The sequence below is a fragment of the Heptranchias perlo genome, chromosome 20, assembly GCF_035084215.1.
Source record: "Heptranchias perlo isolate sHepPer1 chromosome 20, sHepPer1.hap1, whole genome shotgun sequence".
Classification (NCBI taxonomy): domain Eukaryota; kingdom Metazoa; phylum Chordata; class Chondrichthyes; order Hexanchiformes; family Hexanchidae; genus Heptranchias; species Heptranchias perlo.
Window position 1 is genome coordinate 28,425,631 of NC_090344.1, and position 17,580 is coordinate 28,443,210.

The 17,580-nt window shown below is 43.4% G+C and overlaps 2 non-coding genes across 2 annotated transcripts; both read left to right on the top strand.

The window, feature by feature from the left end:
• Positions 1 to 7,814: 7,814 nt before the first annotated feature.
• Positions 7,815 to 7,888, top strand: trnat-ugu (transfer RNA threonine (anticodon UGU)). The gene has a single exon. It is a non-coding gene; the product is annotated as a tRNA-Thr (tRNA).
• A 3,376-nt stretch (positions 7,889 to 11,264) lies between these two features.
• Positions 11,265 to 11,346, top strand: trnas-gcu (transfer RNA serine (anticodon GCU)). Its single transcript has one exon. It is a non-coding gene; the product is annotated as a tRNA-Ser (tRNA).
• The last annotated feature ends 6,234 nt before the right edge of the window (positions 11,347 to 17,580 follow it).

Below are 17,580 nucleotides of genomic sequence, written 5' to 3' on the forward strand. Positions count from 1 at the left end.
AATGAGCAACTTGGGAACTGGAGTCGGCCATTTCGCCCCTCGAGACTGTTCCGCAATTGAATGAGATTATGGCTGATCTGTGACCGACTTCCATATCACCGCCTGAGCATCAGAAACCTTAATTCCTTTGGTTCACAAAAACCTATCAATCTCAGGTTTAAAATTAACAGTTAAGCTCGCATCAACTGCTGTTTGCGAAAGAGAGCTCCAAACTTCTACCTCCCTTTGCTTGTGGAAGTGTTTCCCAACTTCACTCCTGAAATTGCTGACTCTAATGTTTATGCGATGTCTCCTCGTCCCAGGCACCCAACGAGCAGAAATAGTTTCTCTCTATCTACCCCAACAATTCCCCTTAATATCTTGAAAACTTCGATGAAATCAGCCCTTAACCTACCAAATTCCAGGGTATACAAACCTCGTTTGTGTAATCTCTCGGCGGAATTTAACCCTTGGAGTCCAGGTATCATTGTAGTAAATCGACACTGCACTCCCTCCACAACCAATTTATCCTTCCGCAGGTGCGGTGCCCAGAACTGAACACAGTACTACAAGTATGGTCTAACCAGATATTTGAATAGCTGTAGCATAATGTCTATTCTCTAGTATTCTATTCCTCTAAATATAAAGGCCAGCATTACATTAACCTTTTTGATTATTTTCTGCACCTGTCCATGACATTCTAATGACTATGTAGCTGGACCCCTGAGTCCCTTTGGACCTCCACAGCGTCGAGCATTTCATCATTTAGAAAGTATTCCGAAATATCCTATTTAGGTCCAAAGTGGATGATCTCACACTGGACTAAATTGAAATCCATTTGTCACAGTTTTGCCCATTCATTTAGTCTATTAATGTATCTCTGTAATATTTTTCTTCCATCTGCACTGCCTACAATGTTGCCCATCTTGGTGTTATCGGCTAAGTTGGATATGTGGCTTTCTATCCTGTCATCTAATATCAATGAGGCCGCCTGAAGGTAAATTCACATCGAGCTTCAATCTCCTCATCAGCTTGAGACATTTATTTACTTCACATGTGTTTCGCCTTGGAAAGTTCCGCACTCTCACCTCTTGATCTTAAAAATGCTTTATATATAATTCAATTCGACCAACAGCAACACTGAAAAGGTATCAGAAGCCAATTGGTGACTTTTCACAAAATGCCTTCTCGTTGTCAGGGTCGTCGTGGATTCGAACCCGGGACCATTCGTATCATTGATCAATAAAATCCCCCAAGTGAGAATCATACCCCGATAAAAACAAACCACTGGCTGTCGTACAGCCAGTATAAATGTCCGCTGCCTCCCACAGCCGATCAGCCATCTTTCAGACCTTTTCTGTCCATCCCATCTCGTTTTCTATTCTGGTATACAGCAATATCAACTTGTGCACTAACTATTTTCAGTCACTAATATTAGTCTCCCTTTACCAAATGGTTTTGACTGTGCGACCTGTATTATCAAGTAAGACGTTTCAGAAGTAGTTGCTCTGAAACTACCTTGCTTGGGAGGATACTGAGAGGTGTAGATCAACACAGGGACCTTGGAGTGCATGTCCACAGATCGTTGAAGGTAGATGGACAGGTAGATAAGGTGTTTAAAAGGCATACCGGATACTTTCCTTAATTAGCCGAGGCGTAGACTGCAATAGCAGTGAGATTATGCTAGAACTGTACATAACATTAGTTAGGCCACAACTTGAGTACTGCGTGCAGTTGTGGTCATCACATTACAGGAAAGATGTGATTGCACTGGAGACTCGTGACTCCCCAAAACCTTTCTAACATCTACAAGGCATAAGTCAGGAGTGTGATGGAATACTCTCCACTTGCCTGGATGAGTGCAACTCCAACAACACTCAGGAGGCTCGACACAACCCAGGAAAAAGCAGCCCACTTGATTGGCACATCATCCACCACCTTAAACATTCACTCCCTCCACCACCAGCGCACCGTGGCTGCAGTGTGTACCATCCACAAGATGCACCTCCCAAACCCGCGACCTCTACCACCTGGAAGGACAAGGGCAGAAGGCACATATGAACACCGCAACCTGCACGCCCCCTCCAAGTCACACACCATCGTTACTTGGAAATATATCGCCGTTCCTTCATCGTCACTGGGTCAAAATCCTGCAAATCCCTACATTGCAGCACCGTGGGAGAACCTTCACCACACGGAGAGCAGCGGTTCAAGAAGACGGATCACCTCCATCTTCTCAAGGGCAATTAGGATTGGGCAATAAGTGCTGGCCTTTCCACCGACGCCGACATCCCATGAGTGAATAAAAAAATGTTAGGATTTCCTTCAGTCTGAAACAGAATGTTGCTGGTTGATTAATGGCGATTAAAACGATCATCTTTTTGCAGAGTGTAATGAGTTTTGCGAAATTAACACAATAAACTATTTTGTAAAAGTTAATTCCCTGAACGGGAATCTGACCCGGCTCTCGCACTGAGAGCATTTGTAAACGGCACCTATCTTCTGAGTGAAGCACAGTTGACTTTTCGTCGTGTATTAATTATCGCGTTCGCCTAACACACGAAATGACCCGGGTTCGAAACCGAGCGAAAACGTAATCCGCTAACAATTAATAAATCTAAATAAAGCAAGAATTCACTCTGTAGTTAATTATGCATAACATACAGCACCTCATCGAACTTCTGCACAAACTCAAGCATTACAGAGATACCGACAATGTCTCTTCCTCACTCCCGTTTCCTGCCCTAACGGTGCAGAAAGCCCCTCTCAAAGCTGCACATTGCGACTGTTTTCAGTTGATTTGTGAGAGATCATTAAAGAATCCTGCAGCGCTGCCCCGGTTAATACCTACATTTCTAAGCAGCACTGCATCCATCAGTTTTTCGATTTCGATGTTCCCCACCTCCCGGATTGAGTGAGGCCACGACAGCAACAACATTCAGGCCACCTGTCCGGCTCCGCTCTCTCCAATCACACGTTGCTGGCGGAAAGCAGCGAATGCCGCTGAAGAAAGCGCATTTCTGTCCATCCCTGGGAAACAGGATACCACCGAAGCTTTGACAGCACATCGCAGGCCTCGTCTGTCCCGCAGTTGTTGCTCCGCTGCAAAGACAGGGCTTGCCAGCTGTTTCAAAATTTACAGCCTAAAACAAACTTTGAGCCTTCAGATCATTATCGGTTTTAAAAGTCCAATGTTCTCCGGATTGAGCTACCCGGACTCGCGATTAGAAAAGTTTCCATTATGCAGATTCCTGTACTCGGAATTATCCCTCGTTGACGTCGAACCATGATGAGGATCCCTTTTTGAAAATTCTCAGTAACGTGTTGAGGAGAATTCTTGTTCCTGTTGAACATGATGTGAGAAACGTGGACAGTGAACTCGTGAGTTTACAATTCTTCTTGTTTGTGCCAAATATCTTCTCATTCGTTAGCACCAATTAAAATAACACTTTACCCAGTGGCTCCAAAGCTAAACTTGTCCCACACGGGAGTTGGAAAAGGCCTCTCGACCTTTCAGCGTATTAACATCTGTAAGCTGAATAATTTCACCCGTTACACAGTGAAACCAGGCAGCAGATTTCCCTTCCAAATTTTCCCCACACGAAAGGAAGAATTGTGTGTTTGGTTCTTTAGATTTAAAGATCTGGTACCGGCCCCTTTGCCATATCAGCTGCCGCTAAAAGCCCCCTCTCCCCCGATAAACAAGTAAACTCACACCTGCTATTGCAAGACGGTAGACCAGAGGAACCCAAGTGCCCACATGGGAACAATAAGAAGTAGATGCGTTATGGAACATATCAGTTGTACCTTGAACTCCGGTCAAAATGTTCCACTGCTCCAGGTGAGGCTCAAACTCACAACCTGAACATATCTGGAGCTCATAAAAGTACCGCACGTTGACCGTTTGCGCCACAAGAGCAGCGCACAATCGGTAATATCTATGCTACCGTCAAACAGCTTCATTTTCCGACTCACAATTATCGCTTCGTGATCTTTCTCCGATTTCTCCAAGAAGCTTTCAATCAAGATGCGCTTCGATAAATATCCGCAGTGAACTTTAAAAGTCGTGGAATCTGAAACAAAACGCCAGAAGATCAGAACTTTTATTTATATTATTATTAACTAAAGGAGGATTTGGATGGTACTTTAAGGAGGATTTGGATAAAGTGTGAAATGAAACTGAGAAACTCTCTCTGCGCTGTCGGAGATTGATGAGATGGGCGTTATTTCATTTGAAAACTGAGGCTCGGAACTTTCTGATGGAGAAGTGTGACAGAAGATTGTGGTTAGTGACAGTTACCGGGGAGATCCAGAGGAGAGGGAGAAAAGTCAAAGTCACAGCTGTGACAGCTCAAGTGCTCTGCTTATCTGTAATATTTAAAAGGTAATGTACAGTACAGGGCAAACCGATTTCGTATCGGTTATCAAAAATACTGAAGGATACAGGTTCAAAGGGGCATTTGTGAAAAGGGAACAGATTTAAACGCCAGACCGTAATCATTCCACATGAATCTGAAGCGTCTTGAGGAAAACGGCAGTGCGAACTGTTATGTTCGTGACATGGCTTGAAAGACCCTCCAATTACCGACAGTATCTTTGAACGAGTTGTGCAGCAAAACCGTGAGTGAAGCCGCTTTGCATTTGTCAAACGTGTAGGTGACGATATTGACGTTAATAAGGGTCGATTTCAATTATTTGAAATCTCATCATACCTCTTGACCCGAAAATCGACGATAAAATCGGGTTTTTCCTGTAGGTCGTGAATTGAAGGGAAAGGCGCATCAAACAGATCAGGGAAATGAAGAGCAGAAAATGTGGATGAAATTTGCACGAGTGAAAATCCCTGTTTTGCGGAAGACTCTGTCCCCAGTGATCGAGAGGATTGATATTTCGAGCTGTTATTCACCAGCCTTAACTTTAGTAATTTCCTGTTTGCTGACAATGAGATGAGACGAAATGAACAGGTCTAACGAGCCGGTCTGTAACACAGGACAATGATTCAGTGCAGCTCGTTACCCAGTCACTGGGCTCCGTTATAGCCGCTCCTGTCAGTAACACACAAAGATAAATTGTAAATCTGAAACAGAAAGCGTTAATGTAAAACACTTAATATCAACCACCAGTTTTTCCCTCTTTCCGGCTTTTAAAACAATCTGTTCCACAGTTTGTCAAACCCAAAACAGCCTCTGGTATTTGCTGATCGAGAATTTCAGTGGAAATTGGGACCATCACTTAGTATCGGAACAAATATACCCGCTGAGGTTTCGGGGTTGTTACTGGTTTATTTATATCAGTGAGTGACTGGTTTTATACTAGGTGAGGATCTAAGCATGAGGTAAGAGCCTAGGATAGACAAGAGATTCTACAATATATCAAGTTAAATTACATTGATTCCACCAACACTGTACATCACATCCCTTAAATATTGTTACCTTTTGCCATGTAAAACTGGTGTGGGTGGAAATGGGAAATAACTGAAAAAACCTTCATTGTATCAAACTTATTATTATTATACAAACAATGTACAGCCTATCCCATAAAAAAGACTCAATGTAAAACCAGTCGCCAGTTCCAGAGCCGCTGTGCCCGTGATGTGATTTGCATCCGATTGTGACTGACTTAGTATCAGACGCGCTCCCGTCAACAGTAAACGGCTGGGGCCGGATCCAAAAGAGAAAAATGAGGACCGACCTCCGCATAACCTGTCCTCATAATTTAACCATTTTAGCCCCGGTATCATTCTGGTGAATCTGCGCTGCAGCCCCTCCAAGGCCAATATTTCCTTCCTGATGTGTGGTGCCCAGAGCTGAATGCAGTACTTTAAATTGGGTCTCAGCAGGGATTTCTATCTTTAACATTCTCTACCCCCGACTTTGAATACCAGCTTGAAATAAAGGCCAACATCCCATGAGACATTTAAATTAATTTTTCTACCATTCCACTGGCTTTTAGCGATTTCTGTACTTGGACCCCTAAATCTCTCTGCTCCTCCACAGTTCCTAGCTTCTTACCATTTAGAAAATACTCTGATCCATCTTGCTTCTGTCCAAAGTAGATGAACTCACACTTCTCCATATTGAAAGTTTGAACAGACTGGGGCTCTTCTGTATAGAAAAGAGAAGGCTGAGGGGTGACCTGATATCGGACTTTAAGATTATCCAAGGGTTTGATAGATTAGACGTAGATAAGGTGTTTGCATTTGTGGAGGTGGGGACTCCAAATCATTGAGGCAATGAATATAAGGTATTCACTATTTAATTCAATATGGCATTCAAGAGGAACACATTCACCCAGAGAGTGGTTAGAATGATCAATTCGCTCCCACAAGGAGTAGTTTAGGCGAATAGCATGGATTCGTTTACAGCGAAGCGAGAAAAACAAATGGAGGAGAAAGGAATCTAAGGGTTTGCTCATAGGGTTAGATTAAATGGGGTTGGCGGAGGCTTGTTTGCAGCATAAACACCGGCATTGTCTAGTTGGGCAGAATTGCCTGTTTCCGTGATGTACTTTCCATGTAATTCTATGTTGCTCCATCTGCCACAGTTTTGCCAACTCTCTTAATTTATCAATTTCCCTTTGTAACTTTATGCTTCCATCCACACGACTCACTGTGACACCTATCTTGTTGTCAGCGACACACGTGGATACACGGCTCTCTATTCCTTCGTCTATGTCATTGATATACCGGGACTCTGTCTCCCACCTTCTAACCAACTCCCTACCAATTTCATTAGGTTGCCTCAAATTCTACGCACTGTCATTGTCGTTAACAGTCTCTTATATGGTACCTTATCGAATACCTCTGGAAGTCAATATAATTTAACAACCATGGACACTCCATTATCTACCACGTTAGTTACATCTTCATAAAGTTCAACTAGTTTTGTTAGACTTGACTTACCCTTTACAAATCCATGCTGGTTCTCTCTGATCAATTCATGTTTATCCAAGTGCTCAATCTTTCTTTCCCTAATAACGGATACTGGCAACTTCCCCACAACGGATGTCAGACTAATGGGTCTATAATTTCCAACATCATCTCTGCTCCCCATCCCAAATAATGGAGTGACATTGAAATTGTTTCCATCAAAGGAACAATTCCTGAATCAAGAGATTTTGAACGATCATGACTAAAGCATGTACAATTTCCTCACCTATTCCTCTCAGTCCCCTGGGATGGTAACCATCAGGTCCTGGAGATTTGTCTATCTTTAATCTAATTATTTTCTCCATTGCCATTATTTTACTTATACTGAATCCCCTTGATTTATTTATAGTTTTCCTCATATCTTTGATATCCAGCCTCATTTATTTCTGTGACGAACGAAGCACAGTAAATATTTAGCAACTCTACATTTCATGATTTTCAATTACAATATCACCTCCATCTGTCTTTAAGCGGCCCACATTACTCTAAGTCTCCCTTCTTTCACTTAATATACTGATAAAATCTTAACTGTTGTCCTCATTTTCCCTAACAGGTTTTTCTCCTTTTCCCTGATTGGACCTCTTACGGTTTTTTTTATTTTCAGCACCAAAATAAACAATACTTTGCTGTAAAGTTCGTCTCAATAGTTCTTCACTTTCAGAGCGAGAATTGTCTAAACCGGGAATTTATTTAATGTAACAAACATAAGTGCACGTAATCATCCCTGTATCATAGCACTGATGGACACACAAAGAAAAACACAACGAGATATGCAGGCAGCATCGGGATGCACAGGTGAACGGACAAGCGAAACAGACAAAGATGACACGGTCTGAACCCCAAACAGACAGTAACGTATCGCTGATAGATATTAGTGAGAGGAGGTAGGGCTAAGTTATCATGGATGGGCCCTGTGGCTTAGTTGGTTAAAGCATCTGTCTTGTGAACAGAAGATCCTGGGTTCAACTCCCAGCAGTGCCTTGTCCAACTAATTATTTTTACCTGATTTGTGGAATTAAGTGACAAAATGGCACTTTGGAATTGGTATTTGTTCAGGTTTGAGGAGGAAACTGATATCAGATTGACTCTTCCAAAACGCCCTTTCATTGTACAGTCAGACCTCTCATAGAATGTGTCAGCAACGGGTTAACTTAAAGACACGTTCTTGTTTCTGGGCTCGTTGGGGTTAGGGTATAATTCACGATTTGAGGTTCAAACCCGGAAGTAGTCCTAATTTGGACCTGAACTTGTGATCTTGACCTGCGGTGAAAATCTTTGCAAATTGGAAAATGAAGTATCCAAATCGCTCCACCTGAATCTCCAGACCCCGATGAAATATATCCCAGGCTGTTAACAGAAGCAAGGAAGGAAATAACAGAGGCTCTGACCATAATTTTCCAATCCTCCCTGGTTACAGGTGATATGCCGAAGGATTGGAGGACTGCTCAAGTTGTACTGTTGTACAAAAAGGGAGAATAGGACAGATCAAGTAATTACAGACCAGTCAGCCTAACCTCCGTCAGGCTGAAGGTATTCTATTAAATCTACTCTGCACTTCCTCCACGGCCAATACAGGGAGGAGGGGACTCTTGACTGACAAGCCTCAGCTCTATCAGGAGAAGGAGACTGACCCACGCTCTCTCTTGCTTCTGGGATGTGCCACTTTTGAAAAAAGAAAGGTGAATTTCTCTGTATCTTTGAACGCTCTGACTCACTGCACATGATTTAAAGTGTATTGTGGGACGCTGTGAGTGTCTCTGTACCTGTAAACTCTCTGACTCACTGCACGGATATTTAATGTGTACTGTGGGATGGTATGTGAGTATCTCTGTCTCTCTGCACGGGTATTGAAAGTGTATTGTAGGATGGTGTGTGTGTGTTTATGCCTTTCTACTCTCTGTCTCTCTGCACAGCATTGACAGTGCATTGTAGGATGGTGTGTGTGTCTTCATGCCTTTATACTCTCTGTCTCTCTGCAGAGCATTGACAGTGTATTGTAGGATGGTGTGAATGGGATGAGGGTCAATGGGGCGAAGTGCAGCCGGTTGGGAGCAGCGCCCGTTTGCGGGGTGAGTATTGCACGCTTGATTTTCTCGCTCCCTTCTATCTTTCTTTCTCTCTTTCTTTCTTTCACCTCCCTCTCTCCCATTCCTCTACTTTCTTTCTTTGTCTTTCTGCCTCCAGCACATTTGTCTGTATCCTGTTTTTGTTCTCTCACGTGTCTCTGTTGGATGATCCAAAATTCAGACCCGCCGCTTCTTCCAGCTTTTCCTTCCTTCCACAATCATGGTCTATTTCATTGAGGCTTTACTGCGGCCTTGCCCACTCTAACATTTACTTTCACATTCTTACGCCTTTAAGTTTGCTCTCCATCGACCGCTGTTTCTCGGGGGCACATGTCCCGTTCACATCAATGTTCATTTGTGACTTGAAACCAGTCGATACATTTTGATCTGCCTGTCTGCTCCAGAGACAAGCTCGAAGAAAGCAGGGCTGGCATTCGGAAGGACAGCGCATACTTTTCCGTGAAATTTTCATGGGGTATCTTGTGACACGGGGGATGTTAACTGAAGAACTGGGTTTTGTTTTCATGGTCGTTGGCGCTTTTCCCCGAGCAGTTGATGTGCGGGAGAGACGGGCGGCGCTGCATCGCTGCGAATGGCGGCTGGAAGGTGCATTATTGGCAATCTGGGCGGTGCAGAAAAGTCGGAAATGTTTCGCTTGATCTTAATAGGTCTGTGGAAATGTCCGATTGAAAAGGAATGAGGAGAAATGAAAAGAGCGGCAATGGTGAAAAGGTGTCGATTACAGATTGACCATGAGCGAAAGGTCCTTTGAAAGCTCGGCGCGGAGGAGATTTTGTTCGGAAACGGCAGACTTTAAGCGCGTGAGGAAAGTGAAGTGCGAGCTGCGTCCTTGGGTCAAATTGGGTGTTTTCAGGAAAACAGCCATTGTGAAATCACAAAAATGAAAATAGAAAATGCTGAAAACGCTGAGCAGGTCAGGCAGCACCTGTGGTGAAAGAACCAAAGGGAACGTTTCAGCTCTATGACCTTCGTCATCAGATCTGAATGGCTTGTCATATGCGTGAGTAACTGCGCTGTCTCGGATGCTGGTTTCCATTTTTGAATTATGTGGGTTCGAATCTCACTGCTGCCAGAATTTGTGCACCCTTCCATTTTGGCCGCCTCACCAAAAACCCATCTTTGATAAGAAGTGCTTTTCCGCATTGCTGGTTTACACATTTTTGCACAATTCAGCAAAGTCTGGATTGCTACCCAACTGTTTCTCAGACGGAGGTGTTGGGACTGTAAGGGGTGATCTCGGCGAATTATCAATCAATGTGCACAATGGCGCCCTGGTGAACCGAGTACCTCTTATTGTCAGTATAATATAAAAGATATGCACCATAATTATGAATTTCTTCTTTGCATCACACTAGGATTTATTATCAGGGAATGGACATGAGCAGGTCGATTTACGTCACGCTCCGGTCGCTTCGCATCGCCTCCCACAAATAGAATAGAATCAAAGAAAGGTCAATGCACGAAAAGAGGCCATTCGGCAGATCGAGTCCGTGCCGGCTCTCTGCAAGTACAATCCAGACAGACCCACTCCTCCACCCTTTCCCTGTGGCCCTGCATTCTCTTTCGTTTCAAATACTTATCCAGTTCCTCATTGAAGACCATGATTGAATCTGCCTCCACCACCCCCTCCGGCGGTGTATTCCAGATCCTAAAAACTCGCTGTGTAGAAAAGTTTTTCCTCATGTCACCTTTGGTTCTTTTGCCAAACACCTTAAATCGATGTTCTCTGCTCCTTGAACCTTCCGCCAATGGCAACAGTTTCTCTCTATCTCCTCTGTCCAGATCCTTCATGATTTTGAATACATCTATCTAATCTCCTCGTAACCGTCTCTGTTCCAAGCAGAACCACCCCAGCTTCTCCAATCTATCCATGAAACTTATACCCCTCATCCCTAGAATCTTTGCAGTAAATCTCTTCTGTGGGGATTTGATATTAACATCGCTGAACCCCCACCATCAACATCCAGAAACATAACTGGACCAGCCACATGCATACTGTGGTTACAAGAGCAGATCAGAGGCTGGATATTCTGAGCCAAGTCACTCACCTTCTAATTCCCTAATGCCGTTCAACCATCCACAAGGCGCAAGTTGAGTGAGTTGGAATACTCATGTGATAGCCATCGACCTGAAACGTTAACTCTGTTTCCATGTCTAAAGATCCTGCCTGACCTGCTGAGGAGAAACACATTTCCAGTTTTCACTTCAGATTGGCAACATAGCCAGAATTTTAATTTTGAATAAAGGGGGTTTCGCATATTTCTGCATGCGACGAGGTGGCCGAGAGGTTAAGGTGATGGACTGCTAATCCATTGTGCTCTGCACGCGTGGGTTCGAATCCCATCCTCGTCGTTATTGTGTTTAAGTTTTGTTTCTCCCATTCAGTCCACCCAGAAGGTCTGGTGAAAGTCCCATCCTTCTCGAAACGGCAGACGGAGGGTTTTGCATTGTTTGCTGATATCAGCAACAGTTCCTTCCAGGATGGTGTTCAGATTGTAAGGTCGCGAAGTATCAGATTGTACATTGGTGTCATTGTAAAAAGAGTAAATCTTATGGTCAACGTAAGAGAAACTTATGCACCATAATTATGATTTATGTCCGGATCATTCCGTGTCTGTGTCTGTTTAAAATGGATGTGCTGTTAGTCCCGGATCATTCTGTGTGCGTTTTTCCCCGATTTTCTTGATACCCTTTCTCCTTCTGAACTGAAATGACGATCCTCTCTCGAGAAGAAAGTTCACCACCTGCTTCGGGCAACTGGTAGGAAAAATAACAAAAACTGATGAGACCAAGTTCATTCTGCTCGGATTAAATTCCAATCTCCGCACTCTATCCCCCATTCAGTCCCACCCCGCCTGGACATTATAATCTGCGATATTCATAAGGGAATGGAGAAGCCGAATATCACGGTTATAATTTTCTTGGTTGCTCAACAATGAATAGCTTCAATTGCAATGATTCAGAAGGTAATCATCGAATCATAAAATCTTACAGCACAGAAGGAGGCCTTTCGGCCGTCGTTACAGTGTCGGCGTTTTCGAAGATCTGTCCAAATTAGACCCACACCCCAGATTTTTCCCCATAACACTGCAAATTAGTCCTCTTCAATTATGTCCAATTGCCTTTCAAATGATCGTATGGAATCTGCTTCCACCACCCTTTCAGGAAGTGCGTTCCTGATCTTAACAACCCTCTGTGTGAAAAAAATTCTTCTCAATTCCCCTCTACTTCTTTTGCCAATTATTTTCAAACTGTGATCTCCGGTTACCGACCCACTTACCAGAGGAAACAGTTTCTCCCTACTTGCTCTTTCAAAACCCCTCATTATTTTGAATACCTCTATTAGCTCTCCCGTTAACCATCTCTGCTGTAAGGAGAACAATCCCAGCTTCTCCAATCTCTCCACATAACTGAAGTCCCTCATCACTGGTGTCATCCAGATCAACCTGCTCTGAATCCTCTTCAATGCATTTTCATCCAAAAGTTTGGTGCCCAGATCTGTGCAATATACTTCAGCTGAGGGCTAACCAATGATTTGTAAGGATTAGTATGACTTCCCTTTTTAATGTATTCAATGCCCCTATTTACAAAGCCAAGTATCCCATACGCTTTCTTAACCACCTTATCAACTTGCCCTGTTTTCTGAATATGCTCCCCCAGGTCCCTCTGCTCTTGGAACCCCCCATAAATTGTTCCATTTAGATTATACTGTCTCTCCATGTTCTTCATCCAAAAGTGCATCACTTCACACTGATCGGCGTTAAATCTGTCACGTGACTGCCCATTTCACCAGTGTGTCCATGTCCTCCTGAAGTCTGCTATTATCTTGCTCACTATTTACCACGTTACCAAGTTTTGTATCATCCGCAAACTTCGAAATTGTACTCCCTATTGCCACATCCAAGTCATTTATATATAACAAGAAAAACAATAATCCTAATACCGACCCCTGGGGGATCCCACTGCATATTTCTCTCCAGTCAAAAAGACATCCGTTCACCACTCATCTCTGCCTCCTATCCTTGAGCCAATGACTTGCCCACGTTTCCACCGACCCTTTAATCCCACGTGCTTCTAGTTTTCGAATAAGTCTGTAATGTGTTCATTTCTAAAATGTGTCCTCAAAATAAATATATCCTCATAATTTTATTGTTAAACAATGAGAATACAGATATTAAATCGAGTGCTAGATCGGGTTCATTCCCATTACCCGGAGGTGACGGGACCCGAGGAGGGGGAATCCCATCTGGGTTTATTTTTTCCGAAAACGGAGACGGAAAATAGCAAATCTCATCCCGTCGAAATCCAACAATTGGACGAAGAACCGACAGCCTTTTCCCATCCCGGGTTTGCAGACCTGTCTGTTGAAGGAAGCCTGATAAGTCCATTAGGGATCAACAGCGAAAGTGAAGAAACGCAGACAGAGATAGATAGATACATGCAAAGAAAAATAGTATAAATCTCCAATTCTGTGGTTGAGCAGAATTTAGGTGGCAGCTTAAAGGAAATTCGTCGCATGCCGTGAAATCTCAGACGTGTACATAGGGCTGGATTCTTACATTATTTCTGAAAAAAGTAAACACTGCCTGGTAACTACAGCTCTTATTTATTTGACCATTTTACAGTGGCGGTTTGAAGTGATTTCGAATCTCAGTGAATTTCAAGACCTTGCTTGACCCACTCGTTTGGTCACCCACAGGTAGCACGCGGTTGTAGACTGCGCAGGCTGATCACAGGAACTCTGCCAGACTGCATGTTCCAGACTTGGATCCAACGCGACACGTGCAGCCTGCAGCCGTGTGTGGATTGGTGGTTGAGTGTAGAACCCTCGCCTGCCGACGGGAAACCAGGGGTTTGGTTCCAGGCCAATGCAGCTTCCTTAACCTTTTGTATCTGTACCCATGAAATCGCCTGAATTGGGATAAATTCATTTGCCGGCTTCAATCTGTACAACTTCTTGAAAGATTATCTTTATTTCGTCTGCGTGTCTTTCGTGGACAAACCCTCTGCATTCTGTCCTCTGGTGTTCAAACATGCTCGGCTGGAGATAAGTCAAACCTGCCTTCTGCACTTGCTTCAAAGATGTGAGAAGCCAATTGGTGGTTTTTGACGAAAAATGGGGACGCAAGGGGGCTCATACCGGGATTTGAACCAGTGAAACTCCCTGAGCGAGAATCAGATCCAAAGTCCAACTGGGAACAGAGCCGTGCAGCCACTGTAAAATTTCGCTGCCACGCATCCGATCCGCCATCATTTCAGAACACCATGGCCATTCAAACTCGCTTTCTTGTACGATATACGATATAGAGCAATATCAGGTTCTAAACTAATTATTTCAGATCAACAATATTAGTCTCTCTTTATCAAATTTATTTTGAATGTACGACTTGTATTATCAAGTAACACTTTACAGAATGAATTACTCTGAAACGACATTGTCGTCTGTCTCGGCATCGTCATAGTTTACACTCCACCAGAAGTACACTTTACTCAAATTGCTGCTTTCATTCACTATGAGAGCGAAGAGCCACGAAATGTGGAAACATTAGCTACGAATTTATCAGCTGGGTTGCACCTTTCCTTTTCCTATTTCCTCAGTGTTTTTTTCTTTACCCTTCTCTGCTATTGTTGCAGGTTAGATCAGCCATCGCCGTTCAAGGAATCCTGAGAAGTCCATTGTGGACAATACAGAGAGACAAGAGACGGAGACATGGAGAGATGGAGAGATGCAGGCAAAGAAAATAAAGAGTATAAATGTCAGGTTTTGCAAACTAGCAGAATTTATGTTACAGATTGGGAGAGATTCCTTCTTGGGTCTTGAAATCTTGCAAGAGAAGATTGGACACAAGTTCAAATCATAGGCCTCGCTGGAGAATCTCTCATTCTGGGAGAGAGATAAATGCGGTCAATTAACTCCAATTAATCTATTTCAGCACTGAAGTGATCTTTAAACAGTAGCTTTGCGAGCAGAATTCAAACCAGGGCAGGAAAACCTCAATTGAATTTTGAGTCCAACGCTTTAAACACTCGGCCACCGCAGCTGTAAACGGCATGTTCGTTCAGATCGGATTCCAAATGGACACATGCTGCTGTTCCAAACGCGCACATTGGTTGTGCAGGGGTCGAATTCTTACTTGTTACCCTGGAGACCTTGGTTCGATTCCCGATACAATGCAGGATCATTCTGTAACAATGAGGAGCTGAGTAGCAAAAGTATACTATTTCGCCCCTCGAGCCTGTTGCGCAATTCAATGAGATCCTGGTTGATATGTAACCTAACTGCATATTATCGCCTTAGCCACATATCCCTTAATGCCTTTGGTCAACAAAAATCTATCAATTTCAGTCTTAAAATTGACAATTGAGCTCGCATCAACTGCTGTTTGCGGAAGAGAGTTCCAAACTTCTGCCTCCCTTTGCTTGCAGAGGTGTTTCCCAACTTCACGCCTGAAAGTCCTGACCCCAATGTTTATGCTCTGTCCCGGAGTCCGAGACACGCTCACGGGCGGAAATATTTTTTTTCTGTTTTCCCCACCAGTTCCCCTTAATATTTTGAAATGTTCGATCAAATCAGCACTTAATGTACTTATTTCGAGGCAAACCCAAGTTTATGTAATCTCTCCTCGTAATTTAAATTTTGGAGTCCAGGTAGCACTCTCGTAAATCGACGCTGCACTCCCTTCATAGCCAATATATCCTTCCTAAGGTGCGTTGCCCAGAACTGAAGACAATACTCCAGGTGTGGTCGAAACAGATCTTTGTACAGCTGTATCATAATGCCTATCTCCTTGTATTCTAGTCGTCTGGATATAAAGACCAACATTCCATTAACGTTTTTGATTATTTTTCTACCTGTCCATGACATTTTAATGATCTATGTACATGGGCCCCTAAGTCCTTTTGGACCTCCACTGTTTCGAGCTTTTCACCATTTGGAAAGTACTCTGATTTATCCTTTTAGGTCCAAAGTAGATGACCTCACACTTGACGAAATTCAGAACCATTTGCCACAATTTTGCCCATTCATTTATTATATTAATGCCTCTCTGTAATTTTATGCTTTCATCTGCACTGCTTACAATGCTGCCCATCTTGGTGTCATCGGCAAACTTGGATATGTGCCTTTCTATCCCGTCATCTAATATCCGCCTGAATTGGGAAAAATCCAAATTCAGTTTCAATCTCCTCATCATCTTGAGACATTTTATTTGCTTCATGTGTGTTGCGCCGACGAAACTTCGGCATTCAGTCAACTGGAGCTCAAACATCCTCTGGCCACAATTCAGTTCTCCCAACAACAAAACTGAAAAGATGTGAGAAGCCAATTGTTAACTTTTCACTAAAAAGAGGCTCCTCCAGGATTTGAACCCGGGACCTCTCGCATATTGCGCAACGAAACTCCCGAAGCGAGAATCATACCCCTAGACCAACGAGCCGCTGTTAGTGTAGGTGTGCAGCCACTATAAATGTTCGTTGCGTCTCACAGCCGATCGGCCATCCTTTCAGACCACTTCTGTCCATCCAATCTCGTTTTATATTCGGATGCACAGCAATATCAAGTTGTGCACCAACTATTTCCATTCACCAATATTAGCCTCCCTTTACCAAATTGCTTTCGAGTCCACGACTTGAGTTATCAAGTAAGACGTTTCAGAATTAGCTGCCCTTGAACTACATTGCTTGGGAGGATACTGAGAGTCGTGTCGATTTGTGGCACGCTCTGTTCCCTTTGCATTACATCCTATACATAGAATTGAATCATAGAAATGTTACAGCACGGAAAGAGGCCATTCGCGCCATCGAGTCCGTGCGAGCTCTCTGCAAGAGCAATCCAGCTAGAACCTATCCACGAAGACCTGCATTATTTTTCCTTTCAAGTACTTATCCAGTTCCCCTTTGAAGGCCATGATTGAATCTGCCTCCATTGCACCCTCGGGCAGTCCAGATCCGAACCTCTCGCTGTGTAACAAAGTTTTTCCTCATGTCACCTTTGGTTATTTTGACAATCACCTTAAATCTATGTCCTCTGGTTCATGATCCTTCCGCTAATAGGTACAGTTTCTCTCCATCTCCTCTGTCCAGACACTTCATGATTTTGAATACCTCTATCAAATCTCGACAAAACCGTCTCTGTTTCGAGGAGAACAACCCCAGATTCTCTTGCCTATCCACGTTACTAAAGTCCCTCGTCCATGGAATTATGCTAGTATTTTTTATCTGCACCCCTCTAAGGCCTTCACATCTTTCCTGAAGTGCCATGTCCAGAACCGGACACAATAATTCAGTTGTGTTCAAACCAGTGTGTTATAAAATTTCATCATGACAGCTATACTTTTGTACTCTATACGTCTATTTATAAAGCCCAGGGTCCCGTATGCTTTTTAACCGCTTTCTCAATCTGCCCTGCCACATTCAACGATTTGTACACATAAACCCCTCTTTGTTCCTGTACCGCTTTTACATTTGTGCCCTGGAGTTTATATTGCCTCTCCTCGTTCTTCCAACCGAAATGTATCACTTCTCATTTTTCTGCATTAAATTTCATCTGCCACGTCGCCGCCCATGCCACCAGCCTACCTATATCCT